This window comes from Balaenoptera musculus, chromosome 20, assembly GCF_009873245.2.
Source record: "Balaenoptera musculus isolate JJ_BM4_2016_0621 chromosome 20, mBalMus1.pri.v3, whole genome shotgun sequence".
Taxonomy (NCBI): domain Eukaryota; kingdom Metazoa; phylum Chordata; class Mammalia; order Artiodactyla; family Balaenopteridae; genus Balaenoptera; species Balaenoptera musculus.
The window spans coordinates 32,961,950-32,975,846 of NC_045804.1; the positions used below are offsets into that span (position 1 = coordinate 32,961,950).

Below are 13,897 nucleotides of genomic sequence, written 5' to 3' on the forward strand. Positions count from 1 at the left end.
CTGTAGTCCATCCACACTCATCTGGTTCAGCAAACGCTGTTTCCTGCAACACAGGCAGTGTTGCTGCCTCTGCTGGACTACTCCCCAACCCTTATTCTCAAGTACAGTTTGCAAGGCCAGCTCCTTCTCATCAAGTAGGTTTCAGTTTAAGTTTCACCTTAGGCCTTTTTGAACCACAGAACCTAAAATAGGTCTCTTGTTATTTCTTTCCTGATTGTTTCCTTCATGTCCCTAATCACACCATGCAATTGGGATTCATATACATATATGAACTTATACTTACAACTCAATAGGTAGCTCATCATCATTTAAATTTGCATTTGATAACTAGTTAGGATTAACCATGTTTCCAAGTAATAGTTCTTAGCATGATCTCTTTTCACTTAGAGTCCCTACGTCTCTGGCCAGCTGGAACCCCACCCTGTTCACCTGTTTGGGGGCAATTTATTTTCCCAAGTTTCCTCAGGGAGTCACTGATAGATCATGATGACTATCTCTTGGCAGGAATTATTCCAAAACCCAACCCCCTTTAGAGGAAACTTTGTTTCACTTTGACATCACCAAGCTGTGAAAATGCGCAAGAATGCCGCATTTGAGTGGTGCCACGTACTCCCGTTACGCAGTTATTATCGTGCAATTATTAATATCACTAAATCATGCGTACAATGTAATGATGAATTACATTGAATATATCTATATAATATAGATCTATATTCTATCTATAATATATAGTATATATAGGCAAGGGAGGCAAGAGGAGCCCTGCGCATCACCTGCCCCTCTGCCTTTTCCAGGGGCCTCTCTATACAGAGCCAGGCAGATGGTCTAACTGGCCCCTCGAGATTTCCCACACCCGAGGCTGGCGAACTCGCGCAGGGCTGGGGGGCCAGAGCTTCGAGGTTCGTAGGTGGGGAAGGAGCGAGGGGCGTTCCGAAGACTCCAGCCAGGCCTCTTTCCCGAGCCCAGCCGAGATTACAGCTCATCTCGCGAGAGCCTGAGCAAGGCCCGGCTGCGGGCGGCGGGGGCGGGATGTTGGGGGAACACTCTAGACCGCGCCCCCTCTGGCGCAGCTGGCAGAGGCGCTGGCGGGAGCGGCCGGCGGCGCGCACGCGCAGGTGAGCCGGGAAGGAGCGGGGGCAAGAGGGCGGGGGGCGGGGCCTTGCGTCGCGCCGCGGGCACGTCTCTGCGCGTCCTCAGTATTTAATGTCTCTGTGCTCCACGGGTCTGGGCGAGCACGTGGGGGAGCGGCCGGAGTGCAACGCTGTGGGGCCGGCCTGGCAGAGGGGCAGAGGCGGGGGGGGGGCCGAGGGGCCGGGGGGCGGCGGCGGCGGCGGCGGCGGCGCGAGGACTCTGCATCCCGACGGTCGCCGAGGAGCTGGTAAGTTGGGGCCGCAGGGAGCGGCTGAACTGGGGACCACCTGCCGGGGCCCCGAGGGCGGCGCCGCTGGGGTGATGGTGAGCCTAGGGTGCAGGTGCAGGGTGCGTCGCGTGCTCCAGGACTCACGGGGTGCGAGGCTCCCGACGCTGAGGGCGTGCAGAGGGGTTCCGGCCCGTCGCCTGCTGTCAAGCAGGCCTTTTCTCTTTCGTCGCCTGCGCGCTCCCTCGTCCTTCTCCGCCGGGCTCTTGCTGACAAATCGCGTGTGCTTGGCTGGGGCCGCGCTCTGCAGCCGCGCGGTGTTCCCCACGCGCGTCACCATCCTCGGGGGCGGGAGGCGAGGGCGCGACGCCCGGGATACCCCTCTGCGGCTTAACTTTCCCCGAGCGCGCACACTCTCCCGAGAGACGGACCTGAGTGTGTTCCACCCAAGGTCGCCCAACCCCACACGCGTTTACTTTTCAAAGGTCGTGTGTACCCAGTCTGAGCCGGGAGAGGCGCCGGCGGGCGGGCTGTGGGCAGGGCCAGGTGCTCACAAGGGCGAGGAAGTGTCCCAAGGCCTGCGGGCACTCCTTCCCCTCTCCTGAGGGATTGGAGTTGAATTGGTCACTTCAGGAACCTCGCCCAACTTATGGGCCCCTTCATCTCGCCCGGGGGTGCTCCCCACCGAGGCCGGCGGTGGCACACCGGAGCTGGTAGCTCTGCCCCTGTGAGTTCAGTGCGGCGAACCAGGGGAAGGGGCTCGGTTTGCAGAACCGGGAGGATGAGCTAGGAGATAGGTCGTGATTGGAACCGTGTTGCGGGCGGAGGGAAACCGTTTGAACCGAGTTGCGGTCCCGATGTAAAAGGCTTGGTGTCTCTCAAGAGGATTAGCTTTTGCAGCCCCTTAAAGGGTGTCGGAGAGGCAGAGGCTGTCCTGTCCCGTGTGCCCGCTGACTTAATGCCCGCGGGCTTGTGGGTCACGTGTCGGGCTCCGCCTGCACCCACCTCCGGTCCTCGGGCCGGAGGGACCACGCTAGTTTCGGGGTTCCGGATCAAAGTGTGTTTGGGCAGGCCTGGGTCTGGACGCCTTGGGGGCGGGCTTTCACCAGTTTTACTATTTTGTGCCCTTGGGTGCGGTTCCTCCCATTTCCCCTCCAAGGAAGGCATGAGAGACGGGTAGGAGCTTTTGGTGGTGGGTGGTGCCGAATCGACCTGGGACTGCTTGGAAGCCCTGGGAGTTTCGCGGTCTCCCTTCTCCGCGGAGATGCAGAGGTTGGCCGGCGCCTTCTTGCTCCTCGGCCTCCGCTAACACAAACCCGGTGCACTTAACTCCAGGTGTGAGAGGAGGCCTCTCAAGTCGGGTAGGGTGTGTGGGCAGGACAATTAAGTTAAACTAGCCATCTTTCCCCTATGAAGTTCAGGCTGCATGGTGTTTAAATTTATTTCCTGCAGGGAAATCTGGGTTGCTGGACCCTTGGTACAGTCATATCTGTTGGTTGGTTTGCTATCGAAGCCCCCCACCCCCTTTGTCGAAATTATTGATCAAGAAACACCATTCACAAGAAGCTATTAATTCTGGCAACTAGTAACCTTACCTTGCTACCCTGTTATTGTAACTAAGACCTTCCCAAATTAGTTTTTTTTCTTAAATTCTATTTAGAAGTTTGGGCTCTTAGTAAGCGCCACCCACCCTCTTTGCTCTTAAAGGTACAGAGCATCTTTGAAATGCAGAGAGGGCAGCATGATTTGACCATTTATCAGATTCCTCTTTTCTTGAAGTTCAGGTGGTTCACCTGCTGATTATTTAAGACTTTCTCAGCACTGGAAACAAGTGAAGTAATTTTGGGGGAGCTTTTCTGACTTGTGTTGAACCTTTCCTCTTGAACCGCAAAACTAGTTTTGTGGGTTCTGGGTAGTAATTCCTGGGTATATTCTCGGATGAAGAATGGCCCTAGGCTAGAGTAGGTTCTCTGGGTCCTACAGGTATGCAAATCTTTGAAGCCTTTGTGCCTACCTGTATTAAATAGGCCCTATTGTCATATGTATTGTCAGGTGATGGCCCAGAAGTTGCAGGTAACTGATCCCCTCCCAGCCTGTGAGTGAGACTGGTCTACTGTCTAGCTGGAGCCCAGCTGGAGGAATATCATTTCCTCCTCCCAGCTGTTTCTAGGAAGTACACTCAAACTTGGCCACTGCAGGGTGACAGTGAAGGTGTCTGTTGGAAGTGGCTGCTCAGGTGCCAAGGGGATGTGTCTCCAGTATAAGGTTGCTCAGCATCAATATTTTAAAGTAATTTGTTTTGCTCTACCTGGTAACCCAGATTATTCTTGGGCTTTGAACCCAGGCCAGGTTGTAACCATTGTTTGTGGGTGAAGGCTAGTTTTAGGCTTTTCAGTGTTCTCTCATCCTAAAGACAAATTAAGATAATATTTGTGGCGCATGGCACTGTGCCTGGTACATGATGGGTGCTCAAGCATTGATTTTTGCCCCCCCCCTTCCTAAAGAGTCTCTGAGACTGACTTTAAGTTTCCCTTGAATCTGTTAAGTGAGTTGAATTTTAATAAAAGTACCCTACTCCCCAACCCCTGACCTGGAAACTTGGTTGGAAGGAGGGGGAAAACAAATTGGCTTCCCCACAGTTTGCCAGCCAGCCTCCTGGCTCAAGCCTACAACACCCCATGTGCCTGGTGAGCTGGTGCCTTCCAGCCCGGTCTCCCCAGGCTCCTCCTTCCTAATCTTCCCTGTGAGTCTAGAATGAGTGGGCTTCTCTGCAGTTTGACTGCTGTGCTCTTGTGGGGAAGTTTTGGGTGTGAGTTAATACCTTCAGCTTGCCTTTCTAGGGAGTTTTCCTCTGCTCTGGGCAGGTGGTGGTGGGTCCTTATGGGGCTCTTATCCCACTGAAATCATTTCATACTGTTTGAGTTGCTAATCTTTGTGGGATGTATTTTAATCCTAAACCTTCATTTCTAGGGCAGGTTGTTTCTTCCACATCCCTTTCTGGTGTAATGTCTCACACAGGTTTCACCTTTGATCATTTAACATCAAGTACCCATTGTGTGTGGCATTTCCGCCGAGCAAACCTGCTGGCCCTCGTACCTAGTTTTAAACTTGGGCCGTGTAAAACAGTGACAGTGTTTCGGGTAGGACAGAGTAGCTGCAGAAGTAGCTGGTGGGGACAAGGAAACTAAAATTTAGGGGACACCTCTTCCTTGATAGTTACTGTGGGAGGTGAGTTACAAGCAAACGCCTCCCTAATCCTTTAATCCTGACACCTCTGAGTGCAGTTGAGGAGGGTGAAGCTAGAGTTCATTCGGGATCGTTTCAATGACTAATAAAAAATACAAATAGAGGGATAGAGAAACCGACAAGTGTGGGTTTGGACTTAAACTAGGTCCTCTGGAGGGCTTTCGTGAGAAGGACAAGGAGTCATCAAGTCCATGGGCTTTTCACCTAATCTTTCTTTTGCTTTCTAAGCAGCTTGTTGCAGTAAAGGAATGTGTGTTATCATTCAGCATTCTGAGGACTGGCTTTCAGTTATAAGGAACTTTCGAGGTGTCCTTTTCCTCCTCCTAAATGGTTCTACTAAGTGGTCTTCGTTCTGTCCAGTTCTTGCCATCTGAATGTTTCCACAGCTCGGTTTGATAAGTTTGCAGCAGTTGACAGTAAACATTCTGTCCCCATCTGGTAGTACAGCGTGGCTGCCTTCACTTAGCCGGTCCTCACTGAGGCCCATGTACTTAGAACAAAGCAGGGCCCCAGAAGAGTTCTGGAAGTAAAAGTATGCAGTGCTGAGGGCTGATGAGGCTTGTTTCACCCTGGGCTTAGCAAGAGCCCTGGATTGGGGGTTGTGGGTGGGGTGGAGGTTGAGATCTGGGTGCCGCTTTCAGGGTTGAAACCTGGCTGGGGTTCCAGGCAGGTCTGTTGGCCCTCAAGGTCTTAGTTTCTTCAGCTGGTGAAAGAAGGTTGCTCAACATCAAAGGCATTCAGATTGTGCCCCTAAGAGCCCTGGAGTTAGTCAGCCCCTTAGGGCTGCTGGGAGGTAGAGTTTGCCTGCAGGGTTGGGTATGGGAGGCAGGGTGTGTTTGGGCTGGGGATGCCTGGGTAGTACCAGCCAAAGTCTAAGAAAAAAATGACAATCCACTGTTTTAGGTGCATTTGAAGTTCACTTAAATCTAAGGTGCTACTGTACTAAATATTTTTATTTTTTACAATATCTTTATTCTCCTAAATCTGTCTTTAGGGTTGAGGGTCTAGAGCTGCCTTGTCCTATAGGGTAGCTACTAGTTATGTGTAGCTAGTTAAATATAAATTTTTTAAAGCATTAAGTAAAATTAAAAAATTAGTTCCTTGGTGACAGTAGTCGCATTTCAAGTGCTCAGTAGCTTCATGTGGCCAGTGGCTGCAGTACTGGACAGTGCAGGTTCTGGAACATTTTCATCATCACAGAAAGCTCTGTTGGACAGCACTGGACTTAGTTCTTTGCCCAACTCTAAAAGCTTCATTGTCTCGCCTTGTAAAGCATCATGTGTTTGGGCTTAGTCTTCCATATTCCACAAACCCAAGAGCTTTGGTAACAAGTTATTTATCAGCTCTCTCCATGGCATGTTCAGAACAAGTTCCGGTCTGCCAGCTTGGAGGGCAGTGATCAATTATGAAACAGTTTGAGAAAGGAGTGTAGTGAGGGGTCTCGGGATGGGAGTGTGAAGTGAAGGGGCCAGATGCTAAGCCTTTGGAAAGCTGTTTTGGCTTGAGAGCCTGTTTATCAGTGTAAAGGTCCTCGCTGGTTCTCCAAGGCATGTGCTCACTGGCCTTGGTCGTTACGTCAGGAGACTTGCTATTTGGTCCTTCACTCACCTGATGACTTCCTGCAGGTCTTATTGTGGGCCCTGTGCTGAACCAGGTTGCAGACACCTTACGGACAAGCGTCGTTTTCATTCTGCTCCTCCAATCCATCTCAGTGTTAGGAGGCCTGGCTTTACTGAAGGCCTCGGGGAGAGTTGGTCCCCAGTGGGGATCCCGAAGTGTTGGTGTGGGGCCGGCTCTGGGTAGTGGGCTTTATTTCCAGATGCCCCTCATCTAGTCCTGGGTGTGCTTAGTTTGAACCCTGCTAGACTGGCCTTTGGCATATAATGTGAATTCTGTTTTTGGACCCCCAACAGCAGAAGATGCATAACAGACACTTATTGAGCACCTACCGTATACCTGATAACTTAGCAGGGTTTTTGCACGTTATTCCCTTTTTATTCTCTCTCAGTCCTATGAGGTTAAGAATTCCTAGTTTGTGGACTTCCCTGGTGGCGCAGTGGTTAAGAATCCGCCTGTCAATGCAGGGGACCGGCTTCGAGCCCTTGTCCGGGAAGATTCCACATGCTGAGGAGCAACTAAGCCCGTGCGCCACAACTACTGAGCCTGCGCTCTAGAGCCCGAGAACCACAACTACTGAAGCCCTCGCGCCTAGAGGCCGTGCTCTGCAACCAGAGAAGCCACTGCAATGAGAAGCCCGGGCACCGCAACGAAGAGTAGCCCCCGCTCGCCACAACTAGAGAAAGCCCGCATGCAGCAGTGAAGACCCAATGCAGCCAAAAATAAATTAATTAATTAAAAAAAAAAAGAATTTCTAGTTTGTGTATGTGGAAACGGAGGCCCTGAGGAAGGTAAGCTGATCCTAGGGCACAGGACTGGGCTGTCTTGGGGCTTAGATCAGGGTTCAGTATCTCTAGCTCCATGCGTAGAGGCTGTTTCTTGTTAACTGCCCCATTACCCCTCCATCCTCATCCAGAAAGTGAAACTGGGTTTTTAAAAGAATAAAATCCCACAAACTGAGTCAAACTGTTAGGTCATTACAGCCTCATTCAGCCCTAGGAGGGAGGTATTTGTATCCCATTTCTTTGGATGTTATCATTTTACAGGAAACAGAAGTTAAGGATCTTTAAGGCAGGTGTTTTATCAGAATTATGCAACTGTCCAGTGCCTTCAAGCTGCACAAGTAGTGACACCTGCACAAGTAGTGATTGTGACCAAGGGCAGACAGCCTCCTAGGCTATGTAACCATGCCTTAGGGCCTGGAAAACTGCTCTGAAGACTCTGGCTTAGTTTGGTCACCTGGTTGAAAAGGCAGCCTTGAAGTCACTCATTCCCTGGCTAATAATAGTGTGGCCTCTCAGACCTCACAGTGTTGCGAGACCATCCCCTGGAGACCATCCCCTGGCCTCAATGGGCCGTCGCCTGAGAGTAGCTCGGCTTGCTCCCTGTTGGAGCAGGCAGCAGGATCCTTCAAGCCCAGCCCTCAGCCCTCAGCCCTCAGCACGCTGCCCTGCCCCCCCCCCCCCCCCCCCCCCCCCCCCCCCCCCCCGCCCCTTCCCTCCAGCCTTGGCCGGGAAGACAGATCTCCTGCCCCTCCCCCCTTCCTGACCCTCCTGAGAGATAGGAGTGGCTCGCCCTGAGCTGCACTGGGATGGGCGTGAGCTCGGTCTCTAGTGAGGAGAGATCATGCTGAGACTAACCTCCTTGCTTTGTCCTTTGACTTTGGTGAGGCCCGCCCAGCCAAGCATGTGCTGTCCTGCTATTTTTAGCAGGTGGTATCCTTTAGGAGGGCCAAGTGCATGTGGCTTCAGTGTACGGGGCAGGTCCTGGTGCCAGAGCTGCTGCCTCTCCTAATCAGGGGAGGAAGGAGAATAAAGCCACCCTAGAGACTGTCATGGGGGATGTGTATGTGTGTGCGGCCACTTATGAGGTCCCTGGGCTGCCCTTTCTATCTGGACCTGTGGCAAGGACCCACCCCTGCCTCCTGGGCCAGGCAGGCATGTGACCAAGGCAGCCCAGTGAGCGGGCACTCCTAGGTCAGGATTGCTGTCCTAGGTAGGGAAGGACGACCCAGCAGCTGATTTCTCAGGAAAATCACATTAGTTCTGTCTTCATGGGAAGTCACCCAACCTGAGGACAGGCCACTAAAAACTCTGTAAAACTGTGAATCCGCGGCAGCCTTATAACTGGCATCCCCTGACTTAAGCCAAAATAAAACCACGAGAGAAGGCAAACCCATGCCCTTCAGGAGGAATTCTTACTGGGAAGCCACTGAGGCTGAAGAGATACGAAAAAGGGGTTTGACAAACAAGTTTTGTTCCTCGCTGCCCTCCTTTCTCCCCCCTTTCTTGTCCCTTCTTTTCTCTCACTTGGAGCTGCCAGCTCCAGCCCATCTCTCTTGTTTCTGATTAAGAAAGCTTAGAGCCATATAAGGTCCTCTGTTGCCTGTGGTTTATGTTGGCTGGAGAACAAGGTTGTTTTCGCAGAGTCCGATTCAAAGAAGTGGCAAGGACTTCTGTGGGGCTGTGTGTGTGTGTCTGTCTGTCTCTGTCCTCCATCCGCAACTGCCCCCCCCCCGGAGGGGGGCTGGGCCACCTTACTGAGACAGATTCATTTGAGGGTGTGGAGGCGCTGTGGGTGAGGGCTTAGCTGCGGTCCTCCAAGGCTGATGACCCCAGGGCTTCCTGGCAGATGCATTCTCTGAGAACTCAGGGGACCTCTGTTGGCTCACACAGTATGTACCCGTCATGCTACCAGCCACAGAGGCACTCTGTCCTGGAGTGGATGCTGCAGTCAACTTCTGTTTATTCAGAAACTACAGTCCCCTGGCTCTTGGGGCAAGTTGGTCCCCCTCTCTGGAGGGAGTTGGGTGAACCTGTTCTTCCAGGTTCTTAACCTTCAGCGTGGCTTCTGCGCAGTGGTGCCGGGGAGCAGTGTCTCTGGCAGCAGCCCTCCAGCCTCGTCTTTGCCTCCCCTTCTTGCTGTCTCTTGAGTCAGCCAGGCTTGTTTCTGCCTTAGGTTGCTGGCACGTCTTCTCCCAGCTGGAACTTTCTCCCCCTCTCCTTTCCGTGTCCTCTCAAGATCTTGGCAGAGCTGCTCCTTGCTGTTCACTCTCCTGCCACCTCTGCAGAGAGACCTTCCCTGACCATTCTGTCTAAAGCTCCTCCTCTCCCAGGCACACTTTATCCAGCCCCTTCGTCAGCCTGGGTTCCTTGTTTAATCTACACCACACGGAAAGTGATTTGCTTTCTCAGCTCTCCCAACTAGTACCGTTCTGGATGCACAGGAGTATGGTTAATTCATTACATGCAGGGGATGCCCGGGGCTCAGCTGTCTGAATCTGTTGAGAGAGGCTGCAGGTTCCGCGTCTTTGCGGTATTATCTCGTCATCTGAAATGTGACTCCCTACCCCTCCCTCCACCTTTGCTTCCGGAGGGCTCCCCCACCTCCCCGCCCCCAACCCCAGTGGAACCTGGCTCGCTGTGGGTATTAAAATCTTTATTAAATGGCTAGCCCTGGGGGGTTCTGCTGCCTGATGCTGGCGAGACCTCAGCGGGGTGGGGAGATCATACGCCTTGTCTCTGAAAGGGTCTAGCTGTCAGTAAGCTTGTTCTCTTTCTGATTGTTACTGTACGTCAGCAGGGCAGTTGGGGGTTTCTGAAGGAAGATTGGTATCAGTTATTATGGGAAAATAAAGCAGTATAAGTTTGTACATAGATGAATTGGCACTAATACATGTTTGTTATAATGGTTAACAAGAAACAAAGTTGTATGGTAGTAGAGCATCCATTGTAGTTAATACTTAAGAATGTATTTTTCTATCAAGGCGTTGCTTGTAGACAGATTTGACTTTTGACTCTGCTAAGGTTTGAAAGAACAGCCCTTTGCCCGGAGTGCTTCCGCACCCTGTCCTGTTCTCTTCTAGAGGCAGCCGTCCTCCCTGCCATTTACCTCTACACAGTTGTCTCTTGGTCTCCTGGGGGATTTGTTCCAGGACCCCTGCAGATACCAAAGTCTGTGGATGCTCAAATCCCTTACAGTCTCTATCCTTGGGTTCTGCATCCATAGATAGGGAGGACTGACTGTATTTCTAAATAGTATACTACTCCTTTTTTTCCTTCCTTCCTTATTTTTTTTTAATTTACTTTTTAAATTTATTTATTTTTATTTATTTTATGGCTGTGTTGGGTCTTCGTTTCTGTGCGAGGGCTTTCTCTAGTTGTGGCAAGCGGGGGCCACTCTTCATCGCAGTGCACGGGCCTCTCACTATCGCGGCCTCTCTTATTGCGGAGCACAGGCTCCAGACGCGCAGGCTCAGCAGTCGTGTCTCACGGGCCCAGTTGCTCCGCGGCATGTGGGATCTTCCCAGACCAGGGCACGAACCCGTGTCCCCTGCATTGGCAGGCAGATTCTTAACCACTGCGCCACCAGGGAAGCCTTCCTTCCTTCCTTTTTAAAAATATTATGTTTTGTTTTTCTGCTCTGGAAGATAAGGACTTGGCCCATTCCTACACTTTTTCCCCCCTCATCCTCTCAGTATAGAGGTAACCCAACATTTGGTTACATTACAGTGTTGTGATCTAAATATTGCTATGGCTGCAATCCATATTTCTTCTCTTGTCTCCCCCCTCCCTTCTCTTCTCCTAGTTAATTTCCTTTGTTTCCTTAGCTTGGTTTTCTTTGTATGTCTCACCAGTTCTCTGACTCTCCCCTGGGCCTTGGCCACTGCAGTCGATTGCCGGGAAGCTCCTCTCGTGCTTAAACTTACCGCAGACTCAGCAGTTCCGAGTCGCTCCTGGGAAGCGTCCCCGGTCCCCTGGCTCTGCTTCCCCTGCATCCTGGGACTTCCTTCTCCCCTTCTCTTGTGTTGCTTCCTGGATTGGTGCCCCCCTCCTTTCTTGTTTTACTCCCTCGTCTTGGTGAGAAAGTGTGCGAGGGTGGGCAGCCAACCAGAGGCACGCTGATCTGTGCCCAAGGACAAGCGTCTTTGAAGGCAGGGGTCGGAGCTGTGCAGCTGAAGGCGGAGGGTTGGTAGAAAGACGGCAGAGACAACCAGGCCCCCAGGTCCCTTCTGCCACACCAGCAAAAGGCCGGGCTTTACTTCAGGAGTAGTTGAAATGAGAGGGGATCTGGACCTGGGTACCAAGTCGTGGTGAGAATGAAAGTCTGCATGCTAAATGGGACACCCCAGCCCCCTTGGCTCCCACGGCACTGCCATTAAGGCTAACATCCTTTCACCTCTCACCCCAGGACACTAGAACATCCTAATTTGGGGTGTCTGGCAGCCTGATTCCTACCCCCGCCCCCTGGCCCACCCAGCCAGGACACTTGCCTGACTTTTGGGCTGTGGCAGACTTTTGGGCTGGCTTTTGGTCAGTGGCAGAGGGTGGCAGTACCAGGCCCACTGGAGAAGAGGTCATTGGGGGGCTTTGCCCCCAAAGAAATTGAAAGGCTTGAAAGAGGGCAGTGCGTTTGTTAATTCCTGTCTGTGTCCCACCGAGCTTTGTACCCTGTTGGTACCAATAAATATTTGTTGAGTAGAAATTACCTTATGCCTTTATGTGATTTCTGAGTTGGTCATATTGCACTGTCTGCCATTTGGAAAGTCAGTGTCTTACCTCTTTGCTTTTCCCACCCGAGGCGGTGGTGGGAAGGGTCTTTCGCCTCATACCAGCATCTTTTCTGATTCCTTCTGAAGGCACATGCCGTCCTTGTTAGTTTTCAGGTGAGCTTGTTGTCAGAGCACACCTTCATACCTTTTGGGCAGTCTTGTGTTCTGTGGTCATGGGTGGGAACTCTATGTGCCTGGGAACAGTTTCCTGGCACCTGCTCTATCACTGTCCTCAGAAACCTGTCAGAATTCACTTGTAAAGCAAGAAGGTTGCCAGGAGCCAGGGATAAGGGGCAGGATGGATGTGACATAGTCGTTCACGTTTTTAAAAACCACATCCCTACCCCCAAGGGAAGCAATGGGAAGCCCTTTGTAGGAGATGCTGATTTTCCCATATCATCTGAAGCCTAGTGAGACTGGATGGCTGTGGGTTTGGTCAGAGGAGGAGGAGAGAGGTTGGGCAGTTAACCCTGTGTGGGTCCCTGATTTCTCGAGTTTTCCTAAGTGGAACTTTAATTTTCAATTGAGCTGGAGGAGAAAGAGCTCTTAATTTGAGACCATGTCCAGATGGGATTTTTTGCTTCTGACTCTTCTTACCTGGAGCTCAGGTACTGGACCCCGAGTTTCCGCTTTGGTTGGAGAAGGCTTCAGTGAGCAGGTTCTCCCACCCAGATGTTACTGGGGGAAGCCTCCGGTCTCCCGGAAAGCAGACTGGAAGTGTTCCGTGACTTTTGTGGGACAGCTGGTCCACCCAGAACGGGCAGTGTAGTTGGTCTGGCCGCACTGGCTCCCCTGGCCGCTGTGCTGGGCCATCACAATGGAGGGTGTGGGGAACAGTCCCCACTGTGAGCTAATTTGGAGTCTTTAGGGTGCCAACATGAGTCACAGCCCATCCAGGCCCCCTAAGGATGAAGGTAACAACCCTGTGAACATGGGCCGGGCGGGCGAGACCAACCGCCTGAGGCATGGCCCCAGCGCTGTGATTCCTGGGCCCCAGCCATGCCGCTGAGGGTCAGTGGCCCAGCTCACCATCGTCCCCCACCCCCAGGGGCAGGACCAAACTCTGCTCAGCAACGTAGGCGCTGGCCATTGCAGCATTTATCCAGCTCTTGTGTTTCCTTCAGGTCTTTGGGGACACCGCCTAGCACTGCGCTGTACACTGGGTAGCCACCAGCTGTATGTGGCTATTTAGATTTAAATTAACATCAAATAAAATTTAAGATTCAGTTCCTCAGTCACACCGGTCACATTTCCAGTGCTCAGGAGCCCCCTGTGACTTAAGTGGCCACCAGTCCTGGGCTGCAGTCGCCCCTCGGGGATGGCCCAGGCCTTTGCCTCTTGGCGACCTGCTCTGCTTTGGCTGTGTCACAGCTGCCACAGCCTCTTCCCGTTGTCCTGACAGTAAAGGTCAAACACCTTTTGTCCGGCCCCGCCAGCTATTCAGCTCCAGCTCCCACCCCGGGACTCATCCTGCTCTACTCTGCTGCCCCCTCCATCCCCCAAGGCACCTTGGATTTAGAACCTTAATTTATGCTGTTAACCCACCATTACAACCTAAGGAAATCATGGCCTTCTTTGAGACAGCCTCCTTGTGTTCTCTTTGCCCACTTCTGAAGTCTGGCTCAGCTTGGTGCATCTGTGTGTGAGAGACACACAGAGAGATTTCTCCATCGGGATTGTGAGCTTCTGGTGGCCAGAAGCGTTTTCTTGCAGCGACTTAAACGTATTTGTATGTGCGGAACCTCAGCCTGATGAGGAATTGGGTAAATGCATCCTGTACAAACCCAGAGACACCCTTGTAGTCTTGTAAAGACCTCTGTGTATGTGGCCTTCCTCTGGGGTGGGGAGCAGCTGGGGGACGACAGAGGCCTAGCCAGCAGCCTGCTGTTATTCTCTGAATGCAGTGGCAGCAAGTGCTAGGCTTTAGGTTCTGAGTCATGTAGCTGTTCCCTGTCCTTGGAAGGCCCCCTTCAAGAGGGGAAGCCCCTTAGCAAGAATTTGATGTGCTGGACACTCTAGAGATGGGCTGTCTTGCGCCCCCTGTTGGTGAACACCCAGGGACCGTCTTCAGCAAAAGTGAATATGTAACGCTGGAATAATGGAAGAAATGTTCAGATTTCTTGGAG

General features: G+C 52.1%; 1 protein-coding gene across 2 annotated transcripts in view; it reads left to right on the plus strand.

Moving 5' to 3' along the window:
* The first annotated feature begins 1,084 nt into the window (after positions 1–1,084).
* The window catches only part of AKAP1 (A-kinase anchoring protein 1), a 32,900-nt gene continuing 20,087 nt past the window's right edge, over positions 1,085–13,897 (plus strand). Inside the window, exon 1 of one of the 2 annotated variants that reach the window (XM_036837281.1) lies at positions 1,085–1,115. The gene's annotated coding sequence lies outside the window, so the exon portion shown is untranslated. Of the gene's footprint in view, positions 1,116–1,156; positions 1,379–13,897 lie in introns of those variants that run through there. The other variant, XM_036837280.1, reaches the window with a different exon arrangement.